This window comes from Bos taurus, chromosome 3 (assembly GCF_002263795.3).
Source record: "Bos taurus isolate L1 Dominette 01449 registration number 42190680 breed Hereford chromosome 3, ARS-UCD2.0, whole genome shotgun sequence".
NCBI lineage: Eukaryota > Metazoa > Chordata > Mammalia > Artiodactyla > Bovidae > Bos > Bos taurus.
In genome coordinates this window covers 97,951,091-97,968,201 of record NC_037330.1, presented here as the reverse complement: position 1 = coordinate 97,968,201, position 17,111 = coordinate 97,951,091, and the positions used below count along the sequence as shown (strand labels likewise).

At 40.4% G+C, this 17,111-nt stretch overlaps 1 long non-coding RNA gene across 1 annotated transcript; it reads left to right on the top strand.

Moving 5' to 3' along the window:
• The first annotated feature begins 312 nt into the window (after positions 1 to 312).
• Positions 313 to 6,601, top strand: LOC107132336 (uncharacterized). The gene is made up of 2 exons (XR_001498149.3): positions 313 to 4,623; positions 4,805 to 6,601. It is a non-coding gene; the product is annotated as an uncharacterized lncRNA (long non-coding RNA).
• Positions 6,602 to 17,111: the final 10,510 nt, after the last annotated feature.

Genomic DNA, 17,111 nt, shown 5'->3' with positions numbered 1-17,111 from the left:
AGGGATGGTACGGGGAGGGAGGTGGGAGGGGGGTTCAGGATGGGGAGCACATGTACACCCATGGCAGATTCATGTTGATGTATGGCAAAACCAATGCAATATTGTAAAGTAATTAGCCTCCAAATAAAATAAATAAATTTAAATTAAAAAAAATTTTGCTACTTGCTTTGGGATGCTCCATACCTCAGCTTTTTCATCTTTAATAAGGGAGGTGCAAGGGTTTGAATTCATTGAGATGAAATCTTGGGAGCCTTCTAATGCTGACACTGTATGCTTCTAATTTGATTTCACAGTGGTCTCCTCGGGGCGGGGAGGGCGGGGGGAGTGGAGGGGTGAGCGGTAGTGGAGAGCATCCAGGGAAAGCAAGTCACGTACCTTCACTTGAATAGAAACAGCACAGAGAGAAAAACCGACAAGTAGTTTTCAGAGAACTGAAATGTGATTGCCATGAGCAATAATAACATTAAGAAGCAGCTTTTGATGGTGAAAGGAAGATGTTTAAAAACAAGTAGGTGTTCTAAAAAATACCGTGAGGAAGCTATTCTTTGAGTGATTTGCAATATAGTTTAGATCCCAAAAGCACTCAATATGTGAAACTCTCAACCATGTCCCTGGGTGGGAACTGCCAGAAGCCCAGGCAAAACAGTGTCAGTTTTCCATTAACCTAGAGCGAGCATCTCTCTAGACTTCCAGCCCTAAGTAAGATGATTGTAATTTCTCCTTTTCTCCAGGGTGATAAATTGGGAGAACTTTAAAGTCTATCAGATAAATATAAATCCTAGAGGCTTAAATTGAGGTAATTACAGTTTACTTTCATATTTCAAGATCAAATCTCAACTTTTGCCAGGACTCACAAAGTAGAAATATCAGACTTTCTACTGCAATCTTATATAAACATTACAACTTTCATTTAAAGAGGAAAGGAAAAGCACCATTATATCTTCCCCTGAATAGAATGCAAAAGCCTGGGTCCATCTCTCAATATCGTTCATATGTAAAGTTTAGAATAATATATGTCCAGAATGGGAAGGAACCTTAGGAGTCAGCTAGCTTAGCCCTCCCACCCTCTTCAGTCAAGGTCAGTGTATCTCAGACAGCCTCCCTGACAGGCAAGTTTAGCCAGCCTCTGCTTCAGTCAGTCAGTTCTCTGGCTCAGTTGTGTCTGACTCTTTGCAACCCCATGGACTGCAGCACGCCAGACTTCCCTGTCAATCATCAACTCCCCGAGCATGCTCAAACTCATGTCCATTGAGCTGGTGATGCCATTAGCATCTGCTTGCACACCCCCAATAAAGAGAAACTAACTACCTGCCACCCCCTGAAAACAGCAACCATCGTCCGATGACACCGATGATAAGCAAGTCCTTTCTTTTGCTGCCTAAACTTTGCATCCCTGAATTTCCACCATTTACATCATACATGTCACATAATTTGTGAAAGCGTCACATAAATCATTTACGTTAAAATTACCCCACCATCCCCGCTATTTGTGATCTATTCACAAAACAGGGAATATCCTGTAGAACATCACATTTATCTGGGATGGGCAGCACACAGGACTAACACACGCATGCTCAGTTGCTTCAGTCGTCTCTTTTTGACCCCACAGACTGTAGGCCACCAGGCCTCTCTGTCCATGGGATTAATCCCAGCAAGAATACTGGAGTGGTTTAACATTTTCTCCTCCAGGGGATCTTCCTGACCCAGGGATCAAACCTGCATCTCCTGTATTGGCTGGTGGATTCTTTACCACTTGAACCACCTGGGAAGCCCCACTTAGAGACTAATAAAATAGGTCATTTTCCAAAAAAGAAAAAACCCTCACAACTATTGATATGAAAGTGCTTTTAGGCAAGAGCACTTTCATATCAATCGTCTCATTTGGTTCTCAATCCCACTATGGGATGTTGAATTGTTTACAGATGAAGAAGCAGCTGGGAGAGGTGCAGTGATGTGGCTGAGGCCTGACACTCAGTAGCTGTGCTGGCCTTTGAACCCAGAATTCTGACCCCACCTTCAGGCCTCTCCCCCTTGCACTACTCACGTATGCAGCATTCTTTGGGAATGCAACTCTAGGTTCTGGGCACATGGAATAAATGGGCAAAATATCTTCAGCCTCAACAGAGGCAATCTATTCATAACAATAAGGCAGGCAAGTAAGTAAGTTACTGCAGTCCCTTGCAATAGGACAGAGATTAGAGGTAGGAACAAAATACTTCAGGAAAAGAGAAAAGAGTAACGAATTCTTAGTAGAGAGGGAAGGAAGGGATTTACAGACTTGGATTTTGAAGGGTGAATAGAAATTTCCATGTGGAAAATGGAATGAATCCTATTTCCAAGCAGAAGAAACAGCACAAAGCTAGAAAGTTATGCTTAAAGTAAACTGAGGTACTCAGTGAAGCTGAAGCATCCAGTGTATAGGAGAATAAAGCAGATCAGCTAGGAGAAGTAGACAGGTGTCATCCTAAGGACATGAATGTCACTATGAATTGGGTGCAATGATGTAGCCAAAAATGGATAGGGTCAGGGAGGGAAAGTGGGATTCCCAGGTGGCTTAGCAGTAAAGAATCCACCTGCTGATGCAGGAGATGAAGGTTCGATCCCTGGGTTGGGAAGATTCCCTGGAGGAGGAAATGGAAATCCACTCCAGTATTTTTGCCTGGGAAAATCCCAAGGACAGTGGCATCTAGCAGGCTACAGTCCACGGGGTCACAAGGAGTCAGACAAGACTGAGTGACTGAGCTCGCATGCAGGGAGGGTGAATGAATAAAGGCAATGAATATACCCAAGGAGCATCTTTTGTTTTTAGAAAGATTGTTATCAACACAGAAAGAGAACACAGAAAGGGAATAAAGGATCAGAAGCTGTTGAGGGAGGGAAATTTATGAGGTGAGTGCAGTATCACTGAAAATAATAAGGACGAATGGACAAAAACAGTACGCTGTATTCCCACCCTGGAATGCTATTAAGCCTTATGGCATAAAGGTATGGAATTTTGATGTATGCTGTAATGTGGATGGACCCTGAAAACATTATGCTTAGTGACATAAGCCAGACACAGAAGAAAGACAAAGGTATGATTCCACTTATACCAAGTACGTAAAATAGGCAAATTCAGAGACACAATGTAAAATACAGGCTACAGGGTTGGGGAGAGGCAGGAACGAGGAGCAACTGTTAATGGGCACAGAGTTTATGTTGGGGAAGATGAAATAGTCTGGGCATAGATAGTGCAATGGTTACACAGGATGTGAATGGACAGAATGCCACTTACAGAATTGTACACTTACACATGGTTAAACTCAGGTTAAGAATTTTACATTTACAAGAATAAGGGCTGGTGGTTGTATAGAAATATCCTAAAGCAAATATAATAAAATGATGGGTTTAGACTTGAGCCCACTGATGCTGAGGTATCTGTGGGATGACCCACTAGGACTGCCAAAGAACTTTTTTGTATCTGTGGGTCTGGAGCTTGGTGGAGGGATCAGGGCTTAAAATATCCTTCAAATTCTTGCCTGGGAAAAATGGAACCTGCCTCATAGAACTACTATTAGAACTGTGCTTCTGTGTTGGGGGTAGTGGTACTGCCCAGTGGTGTAAAATAATTGAGGACAGTGAATTACTTGAGTCTTTTATTTTGCGGGTACAACGGAGAAAGGGAGTGGGTGAGGCCTCTCTCTGTCCAGTCAGGCTTCTGGGAACTGGTTGGTTCGCATATGTTATAACAGACCATGGAGGTGGAGGGGGAGACAAGGACAGGGCTTATTGCCCAGCTGCTGGCGGTTCTGGGGGGAGGCAGCCCCAACCAGCAGGGATGACCTCTGCTACAGAGCTACCCTGCCTGGGGTCCCACCCTTCTGAGGGCAGCCTGTGAAAGTGAAAGTGAAGTCGCTCAGTCGTGTCCGACTCTTTGCGACCCCATTGACTGTAGCCTACCAGGCTCCTTTGTCTGTGGGATTTTCCAGGCAATAGTTCTGGAGTGGATTGCCATTTTCTTCTCCAGGGGATCTTCCCAACCCAGGGATCGAATTTGGGTCTCCTGCATTGTAGACAGACGCTTTACCATCTGAGCCACCGCTCACCCAGTGACTAGTAAGTATAAAGTCCCAGACATTTCAGCCATGTCAGCCTAACATGAAATGACTCTGATGGGTCATTTGGTTCCAGAGCCCCCACCCAGTGGGGTTGGCCAAAGCTGCTATCACATCTACATCACAACTTAACCATCCCTCCCATCCACTGGAATGGTCCAAGGTGCTCCCTCACAAACATCCTGCATGCTAACCTGCAGTCTCTGAGTCTGAACCTCACCTGTGACAGGAGACTAAGTAGCTACCAGCTTTTTTGACTTTACCTAGAAAAGACTCTGATGCAGGAGGAGAAGGGGACGACAGAGGATGAGATGGCTGGATGGCATCACTGACTCGATGGACGTGAGTCTGAGTGAACTCCGGGAGTTGGTGATGGACAGGGAGGCCTGGCATGCTGCGATTCATGGGGTCGCAAAGAGTCGGACACGACTGAGCGACTGAACTGAACTGAACTGAGAGTAGTCATCCCAAACTGTGCTGACTGGATCCCTTAAGGCAGTCCCAAACTCTGGATTCTCCATGTGGACTGGTGAGTAGCTAATGGCTATTTTCTGTTTTATGAGATAAAGTGTTAACAGGCTTCAATTAATCCACTTGGACAACTAACAAAAAGACTATGTGTTCAGCAAATAATTCCATCCTGGCTACCCCAAAGCCCTCCTATAACAAAAGTCATTAAACCTTAATGTGTTTTATTTTCTTTCCTGCAGCCCTGAAGTGTTTGCTGACATTTGAAGCCTGGTAATAATCATCGTCCCCCAGCCATGTTTCTGAATCTTCAGGCAAATTCTTGGCTGTCCCATTTTCTGAGTCAGATGTTCTAATCAACTAATTCATTCTAAACAGCATTGCTTCTGGATATAAAGAAGGAAGAAAAAATAAACCTCTTTAAACTTTAGGGTCACAAAACTGCACTAGAAAAAGTCCCCAGTGGAATCACTGGATGGTCACAGATTACAGATTGATAAAAATCAATATAGTTGAGATGTTTATTCATTTGGCATGGATCAAATGAACCAAGATTGAAGACAAAAAAAAAAAAAAAAAATTGCTCATTCAAAACCTCTTAGAGGGATTTGTTTTGGTTTTGCTTTGGTCTTCAGCTGCTTTTTCACAGTACATTTTAAAGCCCAGTAAACTAAGAAAAGCACATTTTGCATTGTATTTAAAGTAATCTCAGGAACATATAGACTGATTAACTAGGATATAGGTATATAAACCTTTATAAATAAGAGATTTCAAATGGACTCATTCTTTAAAATTGCATCTGCCTGATTAACAGTAGCAAATGTTTATTGAGCACTGATAATGTGCATATATAACTGTTATACATGCATTGTCTTGCTTCATCTTCCAACCCACCTGAGACAGGTAGAGCCTGCAGGCATAAGGTGAATGACACCACTTGCAGTTGTGCAACGTGGCAGCCCGAGGATAGGTTCATTTTCTCTTTCTCTGATGAGGGAGGGAGGCGTGGAGGCACACAATGATTCAGCACCTTGCCACCAACTCACACAATTGATGCATGACATAGATAGGACTCCAACTGGCTGATTTAACTAACCCAGGGCTGTTACATTACCCTGCACCTTGCCCTCTGCTGCAAGACACAAGAGCTCACTGTGGCAAGGAACAGTGTCATCTCTGTGATAACTTCCTCTGTGTTCTAGCTGTCCCCTTTGCCTTCACTCTCCTTTTGCACATCTCTTCCTCCCCAGATCCCATGCATCCATTAAGGTCCACAGAAAATGTCTATAAAAATCTCCCTGGACCCCTTCTTCCTGTGGTAGAATTAACCACATCCTCTCTTTGTCCCCAGAGTACTCTGTACCTGAATATTTTCTAGTTTCCAAGACAGAATAGTAACAGCATTCAAAAACATTTAATGAATGCACTTCTAGTACTTATAGCAGTTATCTTATTCCTTGAGACACAGAAGGAGCATTTTCTCTTGCCCTTCTGCCAACCCGCCATCCCTCATCTCTTATTTTTTTTTTACTCTTCTTTTGGACTCTACAGTTACCGGACTTGTTTATATTCACTATAGTATCTTCTGTAATGAAGGGTTACCACCTGTTTTTCCCCTTCTCCTTAGGACTCTAAATTTCTCAAGAGCAATGATGAAGTTTCATTCACTTCTGTATCCTCTTTCCTTGGCACCTGACACTTTCCCCAACTGACTTCTCAATGAATTTCAAAGAAATCTCTCTCTGGCCAGCTAAATTTGTCTACTGGATGTGGAATTCCATGTCTTAGTTCAAGGAGAGAAAAGCTCTTATCAACTGTATCAACCTATAGAATATAATTCAAAATGCAATTTCAATTTCTTGAAATTAAGGTCAATGTTACTGAAGGAATAAAACATTTATTAGCCCATTTCAAAATAGCTGCACAGAATATACAAAGTCCTGCATTTTTAGTGCTTTCATTTGTACTGGAATTGAAGAAAGGTTTCCATTTCAGAAAGAAAACACCATGAGTGTAAATAAAATGTACCATCATGTCTGTATTGGGTCAATGATAATTCTTGCATCATAGGCTGTATGATACAATAGTTTAAAACATACTTTCGAATCTATCTGAGGGTGGAAGGTGTATGATATAGTAAATCACCATACAAAGGAACCTCAATGTAGCCTAAATGCACTTATGCTTCTCTCATATTAAAACTTATGTGAAAATTTATTAGAACATTAGGCCAAAGTAATTTCATCCTTAGATGTCCAACTGGATTTGGAGAGACTATTAACATTTACACTAACACCTACGCTACGAACACAGCAAGGTCATCCGCTTAGATGGAGCAAGAAGATAAAAGAACTCTTCATGATAGTCAGCGTTGGTGACACAAGATTAGTACCTCAAAGCTCCCCAACAGGACATTTTCATTCTTGTTTTATACAATCATATCAAACTAGTGACCTCGTCCCCAAGCCCACTCTACATCATAAACATAAGAGGAGGAGGAAAGGAAATTCTGCAATAATGAGATGAATGGTGAATGAGGGAAGGACTAATACCAAGGCAGCATAAATGCTAAAGACTAAACAAAAGTTATATTAGGGTGGAGGCAGTGCTCGCTGGCACAAGTGGGTCTCCTCCACCTTCACAGCCCTGCATTTATGTTGGCTGATATAACTACTGAAGTTGACTGGAAGCCAAAATCATCAAGAATGCATTGAAATATATCCGGGATCCATTTTTTTTTCCCCTAAAAAAAAGGAGGTTAGGAAATATGTGAAAAATTTAGATGTTCCTGTCAATTAGAAGAATATTATAAAGTACAACAGAACTACTTGAAAAATTCAGATATTCAGAACCCATTCATTAGGGTTCAAGGAATAGAGGTTTCCACTTTGAGGACTTAACACAGTGGAGAATGTAAAGCCTGTCCAGACTAGAAGTTTTCTTTAAAGGCAAAGCAAACTTTTAAATGCTATCAGGTCCAATCCCTTTCTCAATTCAGACTCAACTTGATATGTCACTGCTTTTTAAATTAGTTCATCTCTGACTACACCTAACCTGAAGTGCAACACCAGTCATCTCAAAACCACCTACATGGTGTGGACAATCCTGCAAACAGACTTTCAGATGGGAGCAGGATGGTGTGTGGCTGAAAAGTAACCTGATTTTTACGCTCCCTTTCCCCTTCCCTCCCTCTTCACATTTAGTTTAAAAATCAATACTAAAGAACTGCAGTTTATATAATGGGTGCTATTGCCAAGTAGCACCAATAGTACCATTTTTCTTTTTTTATTGGAGTATAATTGCTTCACAACGTTGTGTTAGTTTCTTCTGTACAACAAAGTGCATCAGTTATATGTATATCCATATACATGTATCCCCTCCCTCTTGGGCCTCCCTCCAACCCCCACCCCCATCCTACACATGGAGGTCATTATAGAGCACCGAGCTGAGCTCCCTATGCTATGCAGCAGCTTCCCACTAGCGATCTACTTTACACATGGCAGTGTATATATGTCAATCCTAATCTCCCAATTTGCCCCACTCCCCACTCCCCATATGCCCATTCTCTATGTCTGCATGTCTATTCCTGCCCTGCAAATAGGTTCACATATACCATTTTTCTAGATTCCACACATATATGTTAATTTACAATATTGATTTTTTGCTTTCTGACATTTCAGTCTGTATGACAGACTCTAGGTCCATCTACATCTCTACAAATGACCTGCAGCAAACGTAATTTTCAATGTCAAAAAGCACCAATAGTATCTTAATTATAATTACTCACATCTGGCCAGACTTCAGATCTCACTGGACACATTTTCAATTTTACAAACATTAGGAACTCAAGGCTATATCCTTTATCATCATGTATAACCTAACACCTCAAAGAATCATTCAGTGTTTCCAGTTTGCTGGTTTACCTTCTGACAAGTTTTCTGAGAGAGATGGGAATGAAATTAACTTGCATTACATGCAAGATGCTGCCCACACAAATGCCAGAAAGGGAAGCAAAATGAACAGCCAGACCATATGGCGTGAGCTTGACAGCATAAAGAAACTAGTTCTGCATGAGCAACAAGGAACATCTTGAAATGTACAAGACATATGTGTTTTAGAAAGAAGGCTGGAGTGTTTCATAATAAAAACAGGACAAAGTGAACCACGAGTGCTGAAAAAAGTTTTAATTAAAAATGGTTTTTTAGCCTTCAATGTGAATATACAATATGCTTCACAGATGGATTTTTATATTTAAATCTTATCCAAACCAAAAAGTAAGTGAGAAAAATAAAGCTTCTGGAAATGACACAAGAGGCTAAAATGTATGTAAACAATAGAGGATTCTGGTACAAACAAACAAGAAAGGAAGAACAATCCTTCTGTCACCCATTTGCTGCTTGCACACTGCGTAAGTAGATCATATAACCCACCTTTGGTGCAGACACGTTTCTCCCTGGTTTAAATACATAACAGAAACACAGACTTGGGAAACGACCTAAGTGTGCAGCCACAGAGCAATGATTAAATCAACTCAGAGTATATCAGTGCATTATTAAATAGTCATTAAAATACATTTATGCACCACTTTAGAAAAATGAAGAAATGCGTATGTGTTACCATTAAAATAGAAAGGTACAAAATTTGTTTGTAAAACCAAATGACTATAGAAATACATAGAATATTGCCAGTAAAATGTACAAAATATTACAAGTTATCTCATTTTTACTTTCACATGAGTACTTTATAAGTCTTCCAATTTTTATGTATCTTTTTAAAATCAGAAAATAACATTTGAAAAATCCAATTAAAAATATTTCTAGAAATGTTTTCCTAGAAAAAGTGATATAAAAACAATGACTCTAAGTTTATTAGAAAATGTTCTTATATTAATCTTTGATGTCTGACTTGTGGACCTTGTCTATATGGTTCTGCTCTGGGTCCAAGACAGGAAGGAATTATCCCTAAAGTTCACCGGCTATGGGCAAACAATGAATGAAACACAGACATTTAGCAGATGAAGACATGAAAATTATGCTCTGTGTGTACACAGGGCCAATGGCTATACTTTTCTACCTTTTCCTTGAAAAAAAAAGTCTAAACCAAACAAAAAGCTATCTAAAGCTCTTCCCAATGCATTTAAACAGCTTGACATTAAGCTGGAAAATCTCTGGCAATGATTTTAGTGTTTGAAAGTATCTTAATGCCAGGAATTACTCTTCTGTACAAAATATTTATTTTTTTAAGTTCAGCTGGGGTTTGAGCTTTATGTGAGATCTTTAAGATGGATCAAAAGTAAATTCAGGAATAGCATTTCTTATGAGGTTCTCTGAAGGGGTTTCATTTCAAAGCCATATTTATTTATTGTCAATGCTCCTTCCCTATGTGAAACTCTAGCTCCAGGCAACCAATCAACTTGCGATCCACGAATACACTTCACAAACACTTCCACATCTTTATGCATTGTTCAATTTTTTTCCACTTAAAAGTACTTTTCTCTTTTCCCACCTATTCTAACCAACCCATGCTGCATACTGGATTCCTCTGTATTCATAGAGCCTTTTCAGACAAGTGACTAGTTCTCTCCATTTTTTGAAACTTTACTACTCACTGACTCTTCAGCAATTATAGATTCTTATCTCTTACTAGATATTTGATACTTACTACAAGAATAAATTAAAAAGCAAAGATATTACTTTGCTGACAAAAGTCCATATAGTCAAAGCTATCGTTTTTCCAGTAGTCATGTATGGATGTGAGAGTTGAACCATAAAGAAGGCTGAGCACTGAAGAACTAATGCCTTTAATTTATGGTGCTGGAGGAGACTCTTCAGAGTCCCTTAGACAGCAAGGAGATCAAGCCAGTCAATTGTAAAGGAAATCAACCCTGAATATTCATTGGAAGAACTGATGCTGAAGCTGAAGTTCCAGTCTTTTGGGCTACCTGATGTGAAGAGTCAACTCATTGGAGAAGACCCTGATGCTAGGAAAGACTGAAGGCAAAAGGAGAAGAAGGCGGCAGAGGATGAGATGGTTAGATAGCATCACCAACTCAATGGACATGAATCTGAGCAAACTCAGGAAGATAGTGAAGGACAAGGAAGCCTCGTGTGCTTCAGTCCATGGGATCAGACATGACTTAGCGACTGAATGACAACAAGAAGTATGTCATCTGCTAAATTAGAGTGAAAATTCAATGAGAACAATTTAATAAGTATTTTTTATATTATCCAAAGTGTTTTGACATGCAAATGTTCAATAAATATGCAGAAGGATGAACAAATGGCTGGAGAAACAGACTACACAACTCTTGCCTTGGATCATAATATGACTTTGGGATGTCAAGTATATTCGCAAATGATACTATGAGAATGAAATGGTATTACATGAGTCCCTAAAACTTTCAGGGGTCTGAGGACAGAATTCAAATTCTATAGTAAGGCATATGAAGAAGGACCTTAATATAATGTCAACATACCCCCATTTCACCATACACCCCTGTACTCTAACCACACTGAACTGCAGTTCCCTGAAGATGCTGTGCCTCTTTCATGTCCACAAAACCTCTGATGCCCAGCCTCTCCTCTTCTGAGAAAATCATCCACTAAGACCAAGGTGAAAGACTGATTCCTTTGTGATGTCTTCCTTCACTCATTAAGGAAGTGGTTGCTTCCTCTTCCATACACCTTCCTTTTCCATACACCGACCCCAAATATCACTCACATACATTTACAACATTTTACAACTCACTGTATGTATGTTTGAGAGGTCAGGATTCAGTTCAGTTCAGGTTAGTCACCCAGTCATGTCCGACTCTTTGCAACCCCATGGACTACAGCATGCCAGGCCTCCCTGTCAATCATCAACTCATGGAGCTTACTCAAACTCATGTCCTTTGAGTAGCTGAGGCCATCCAACCATCTCATCCTCTGTCGTCTCCTTCTCCTCCCACCTTCAATCTTTCCCAGCATCAGGGTATTTTCACATGAGTCACTTCTTCACATCAGGTAGCCAAAGTATTGGAGTTTCCATTCAGCATCAGCCCTTCCAATGAACACCCAGGACTGATTTCCTTTAGGACGGACTGGTTGGATTTCCTTGCAGTCCAAGGGACTCTCAAGAGTCTTCTCCAACACCACAGTTCAAAAGCATCAATTCCTCAGTGCTCAGCTTTCTTTATAGTCCAAGTCTCATATCCATACATGACTACTGGAAAAACCATAGCCTTGGCTAGATGGACCTTTGTTGGCAAAGTAATGTCTCTGCTTTTTAATATGCTGTCTAGGTTGGTCATAACTTTCCTTTCAAGGAGTAAGCATCTTTTAATTTCATGGTTGCAGTCACCATTTGCAGTGACTTTGGAGCCCCCCCAAAATAAAGTCTGTCACTGTTTCCACTGTTTCCCCATCTATTTCCAATGAAGTGATGGGACCAGATGCCATGATCTTAGTTTTCTGAATGCTGAGCTTTAAGCCAACTTTTTCACTCTCCTCTTTCACTTTCATCAAGAGGCTCTTTAGTTCTTCTTCACTTTCTGCCATAAGGGTGGTGTCATCTGCATATTGGAGGTTATTGATATTTCTCCCATCAATCTTGATTCCAGCTGTGCTTCATCCAGCCCAGTGTTTCTCATGATGTACTCTGCATATAAGTTAAATAAGCATGGTGACAATATACAGCCTTGACATACTCCTTTCCCAATTTGGAACCAGTCTGTTGTTCCATGTCCAGTTCTAACTGTTGCTTTCTGACCTGCATTCAGATTTCTCAAGAGGCAGGTCAGGTGGTCTGGTATTCCCATCTCTTTCAGAATGTTCCAGTTTGTTGTGATCCACACAGTCAAAAGCTTTGGAATAGTCTAGAAAGCAGAAACAGATTTTTTTCTGGAACTCTCTTGCTTTTTCAGTGTCCAGCAGATGTTGGCAATTTGATCTCTGGTTCCTCTGCCTTTTCTAAAACCAGCTTGAACATCTGGAAGTTCATGGTTCACGTATTGCTGAAGCCTGGCTTGGAGAACTTTGAGCATTACTTTGCTAGTGTGTGAGATGAGTGCAATTGTGTGGTAGTTTGAGCATTCTTTGGCATTGCCTTTCTTTGGGATTGGAATGAAAACTGACCTTTTCCAGTCCTGTGGCCACTGCTGAGTTTTCCAAATTTGCTGGCATAGTGAGGGCAGCACTTTTACAGCATCATCTTTCAGGATTTGGAATAGCTCAACTGGAATTCCATCACCTCCACTAGCTTTGTCCATCAGATCAGATCAGATCAAATCAGTTGCTCAGTCGTGTTCAACCCTTTGTGACCCCATGAATTGCAGCATGCCAGGTCTCCCTGTCCATCACCAACTGCCGGAGTTCACTCAGACTCATGTCCATCGAGTCAGTGATGCCATCCAGCTATCTCATCCTCTGTCGTCCCCTTCTCCTCCTGCCCCCAATCCCTCCCAGCATCAGAGTCTTTTCCAATGAGTCAACTCTTCACGTGAGGCGTCCAAAGTACTGGAGTTTCAGCTTTAGTATCATTCCTTCCAAAGAAATCCCAGGGCTGATCTCCTTCAGAATGGACTGGTTGGATCTCCTTGCAGTGCAGGGACTCTCAGGAGTCTTCTCCAACACCACAGTTCAAAAGCATCAATTCTTCGGCACTCAGCCTTCTTCACAGTCCAACTCACATCCATACATGACCACTGGAAAAACCATAGCCTTGACTAGACGGACCTTTGTTGGCAAAGTAATGTCTCTGCGTTTGAACATGCTATCTAGGTTGGTCATAACTTTCCTTCCAAGGAGTAAGCGTCTTTTAATTTCATGGCTGCAGTCACCATCTGCAGTGATTTTGGAAAAATAAAGTCTGACACTGTTTCCACTGTTTCCCCATCTATTTCCCATGAAGTGATGGGACCGGATGCCATGATCTTCATTTTCTGAATGTTGAGCTTTAAGTCAACTTTTTCACTCTCCACTTTCACTTTCATCAAGTGGCTTTTTAGTTCCTCTTCACTTTCTGCCATAAGGGTGGTGTCATAATGATGCTTTCTAAGGCCCACTTGACTTCACTTTCCAGGATGTCTAGCTCTAGATGAGTGATTACACCATCGTGATTATCTGGGTTGTGAAGATGTGTTTTGTACAGCTCTTCTGTGTATTCTTGCCACCTCTTCTTAATATCTTCTGCCTTTGTTAGGTGCATACCATTTCTGTCCTTTATTGTGCCCATCTTTACATGAAATGTTCCCTTGGTATCTCTAATTTTCTTGAAGAGATCTCTAGACTTTCCCACTCTATTGTTTTCCTCTATTTCTTTGCACTGATTGCTGAGGAAGGCTTTCTTATCCTTGCTATTCTTTGGAACTCTGCATTCAAAGGGGTATATCTTTCCTTTTCTCCTTTGGTTTTCTTCTTTTCACGGCTATTTGTAAGGCCTCCTCAGACAGCCATTTTGCTTTTTTGCATTTCTTTTTCTTGGGGATGGTCTTGCTCCCTGTCTCCTGTACAATGTCATGAACCTCCATCCTTAGTTCATCAGGCACTCTATCAGATCTAGTCCCTTAAATCTGTTTCTCACTTCCACTGTATAATTGTTAGGTATTTAATTTAGATCATACCTGAATGGTCTAGTGGTTTCCCTACTTTCTTCAATTTAAGTCTGAATTTGGCAATAAGGAGTTCATGATATGAAACCCGTGACCCCACAGGAGACCTGCCTATGGGTGTCTGGGATTCTCCAGTGAAGGCATGGGTCAGGTGGCTTGCTGCAGGGTTGGGGGCATGGACTGTAGGGGTACATGCATGGGATCTTTTGAGGGAGGTCACCACTATCTTCATTACCTTCACCATAGTTTGGCCCCAGATAAGTAGCAGGGAGGGAACACAGCTCCACTCATCAAAAGAAAATTGGATTAAAGATTTACTGAGCATGGCCCCGCCCATCAGAACAAGACCCAGTATTCCCCTCAGTCAGTCTATCCCATCAGGAAGCTTTCATAAGCCTCTTATCCTTCTCCAACAGAGCACAGACAGACTGAAAACCACAATCACAGAAAACTAACCAATCTAATCACATGAACCAGAGCATTGTCTAACTCGATTAAACTATGTATGCCGTGTAGGGCCACCCAAGACAGATGGGTCATGGTGGAGAGTTCTGACAAAATGTGGTCCACTGGAGAAGGAAATGGCAAACCACTTCATTATTCTTGCCTTGAGAACCCCATGAACAGTATGAAAAGGCAAAAAGATAGGATACTGAAAGATGAACTCCCCAGGTCTGTAGGTGCCCAATACGCTACTGGAGATCAGCGGAGAAATAACTCAAGAAAGAATGAAGAGATGGAGACAAAGCAAAAAGAACACCCAGTTGTGGATGTGACTGGTGATAGAAGCAAGGTCCGATGCTGTAAAGAGCAATATTGCATAGGGACCTGGAATGTTAGGTCCATGAATCAAGGCAAACTGGAAGTGATCAAACAGGAGATGACAAGAGCGAACGTCGACATTTTAGGAATCAGTGAACTAAAATGGACTGGAATGGGTGAATTTAACTCAGATGACCATTATATCTACCACTGTGGGCAAGAATCCCTTAGAAGAAATGGAGTAGCCATCATGGTCAACAAAAGAGTCCTTATGGTTCAGCAACACCTAGGCAAACATCACAATCACCTAGAGAGACTCTTAAAAACTCTTTAATAAGTTAAATTTATTGTATCAGGATCTCCAGAGATTGAGAGGAGGAAACTTTCTAACTGCTTCCTGAGTGACTCTCATCAGTCAGGATTTGGAAATACTGAACTGGAACAGAAAAGCTTTACCAGCTTTAGACCTGGATGCTACATAATCACACTTTCAACTAATGAGTGGAATGTTAGGTATGTCTCAGATACTCTTTGCATCCTACACTTAAGTTACTTTCAAATTATGACAATTTCCAATTATTTGGAGTAACTAGATCACTGAATTCTTTAAATGTCATGGAACTCTTTACTACTAACCATTTCTAGTACAACTCCTCATAAGTTATAAGCTGGCTAGCTTAACTTCCCTTGCTCTTCAATAGACTGGCGGTGTGTTCGTAAGTGGAATAATTAGCCAACATGTAGGGCCTGGGTAGAGAGAAGGAAAAACAAATGGCTGGAGATAGTCACAAACATACTGAAGAGTCTGAATGATGAAAACTAAGCCTTCTCCAAATATAGATGTGATCAATCAACGAGAACCAAGTATCACCTCTTAAAATCCAATATTAAAACCAATATTTAAGAGGAATATCAAGCAATAGCAGGAAAAGTTCAATACGATATTTATGAGAAAATACTAATATTTGGTTTTAAGTCCTACTGAGCCACTTATACACCCACTTATATCCCCACTGTGTGACGTGCAAGACACTTAACCCAAATTTGTAAAACTGTAGATTATAACCCTGTCCTACCTAATTTATGAACATGTTATGGAGAAATACAACAAAGATAACTTATGTTAAAGGGCTTGAAAATGGTAATAGGTATACAAAATACAAGTTATTACTTATCATAGAAGTCTAGTGGAAATAGTTTTTCTAAGGTTTTAAAAGTTTGGTGGATTAAATTCACTGAAGTAAAATGTTCTTTTTCTTCCATTTTCCTCACATAAACACTTGGAAATACTTACTAACACAAAAGCTGGCATGTTCTCTCTCATTTGGAGAAAACAATTACCCCCCTGGGTTTCCAGTGGAACTGAAATTAGTTTGACTGTTTTAGTTTAAGATTATCAACAAAAATATCTCCAAATTATGCAGTTTCTATGCCAAAACACATTCTTTATTCCATATAGCTGTAGGAATGTATAATAAGTGAACAACTGCTGGGCCACAAAGGAGAGTCAGGATAATGCAAAATATTTTTAACTTATTCCTGTTGAGTGGTAGATTCCATTCAAGTATATTATTTTATTTAGCAACAGAATATTACTATAAACAGGATAAAGAGGGGGCTGTACTAAATAATTGTTTCAGAAAACATACATGTAATAGGTAAGTCCAGTAGATAATCTGTCAGCTGTGTAACAATGACAACAATAACTGTAGTAATCATATATTTATGCAGTCCTTACCATGTGCAAGGCATTGCTTTAAGCACTTTCTATATGTTAACTACTTTAATAGTCACAATGATCCCATGGGATTGGTAATAGTATCTTCATTGTATAGATGAGAAAACTAGGCACAAAGAAATCAGATAACCTGTCAAAGCTCACACAGTTATTAGGTGGCTGAAGTGGAACTAGAATCTAGAAGAGTGACTCCAGAGGCTGTGTATTTAATCACTAGGCTATTTTTCTGAGCAATGAATAATTCATATGCAGTAAGATGCAACAGCTAAAATATAATCATTCATCAGCAATTTCCAAAAACAAACACTTTAAAATTTATTTTATTTATCTTAAGTTATAAAGGAATTTTTTGAAATTGCTATTTTTAAAATTTAAAACTTCTAAAGAATTACATAGCAACCTGAGATGGGTCTACAGCTTTATGTGCATGTGTGTATGTAAGTAAGCGCACACACACACA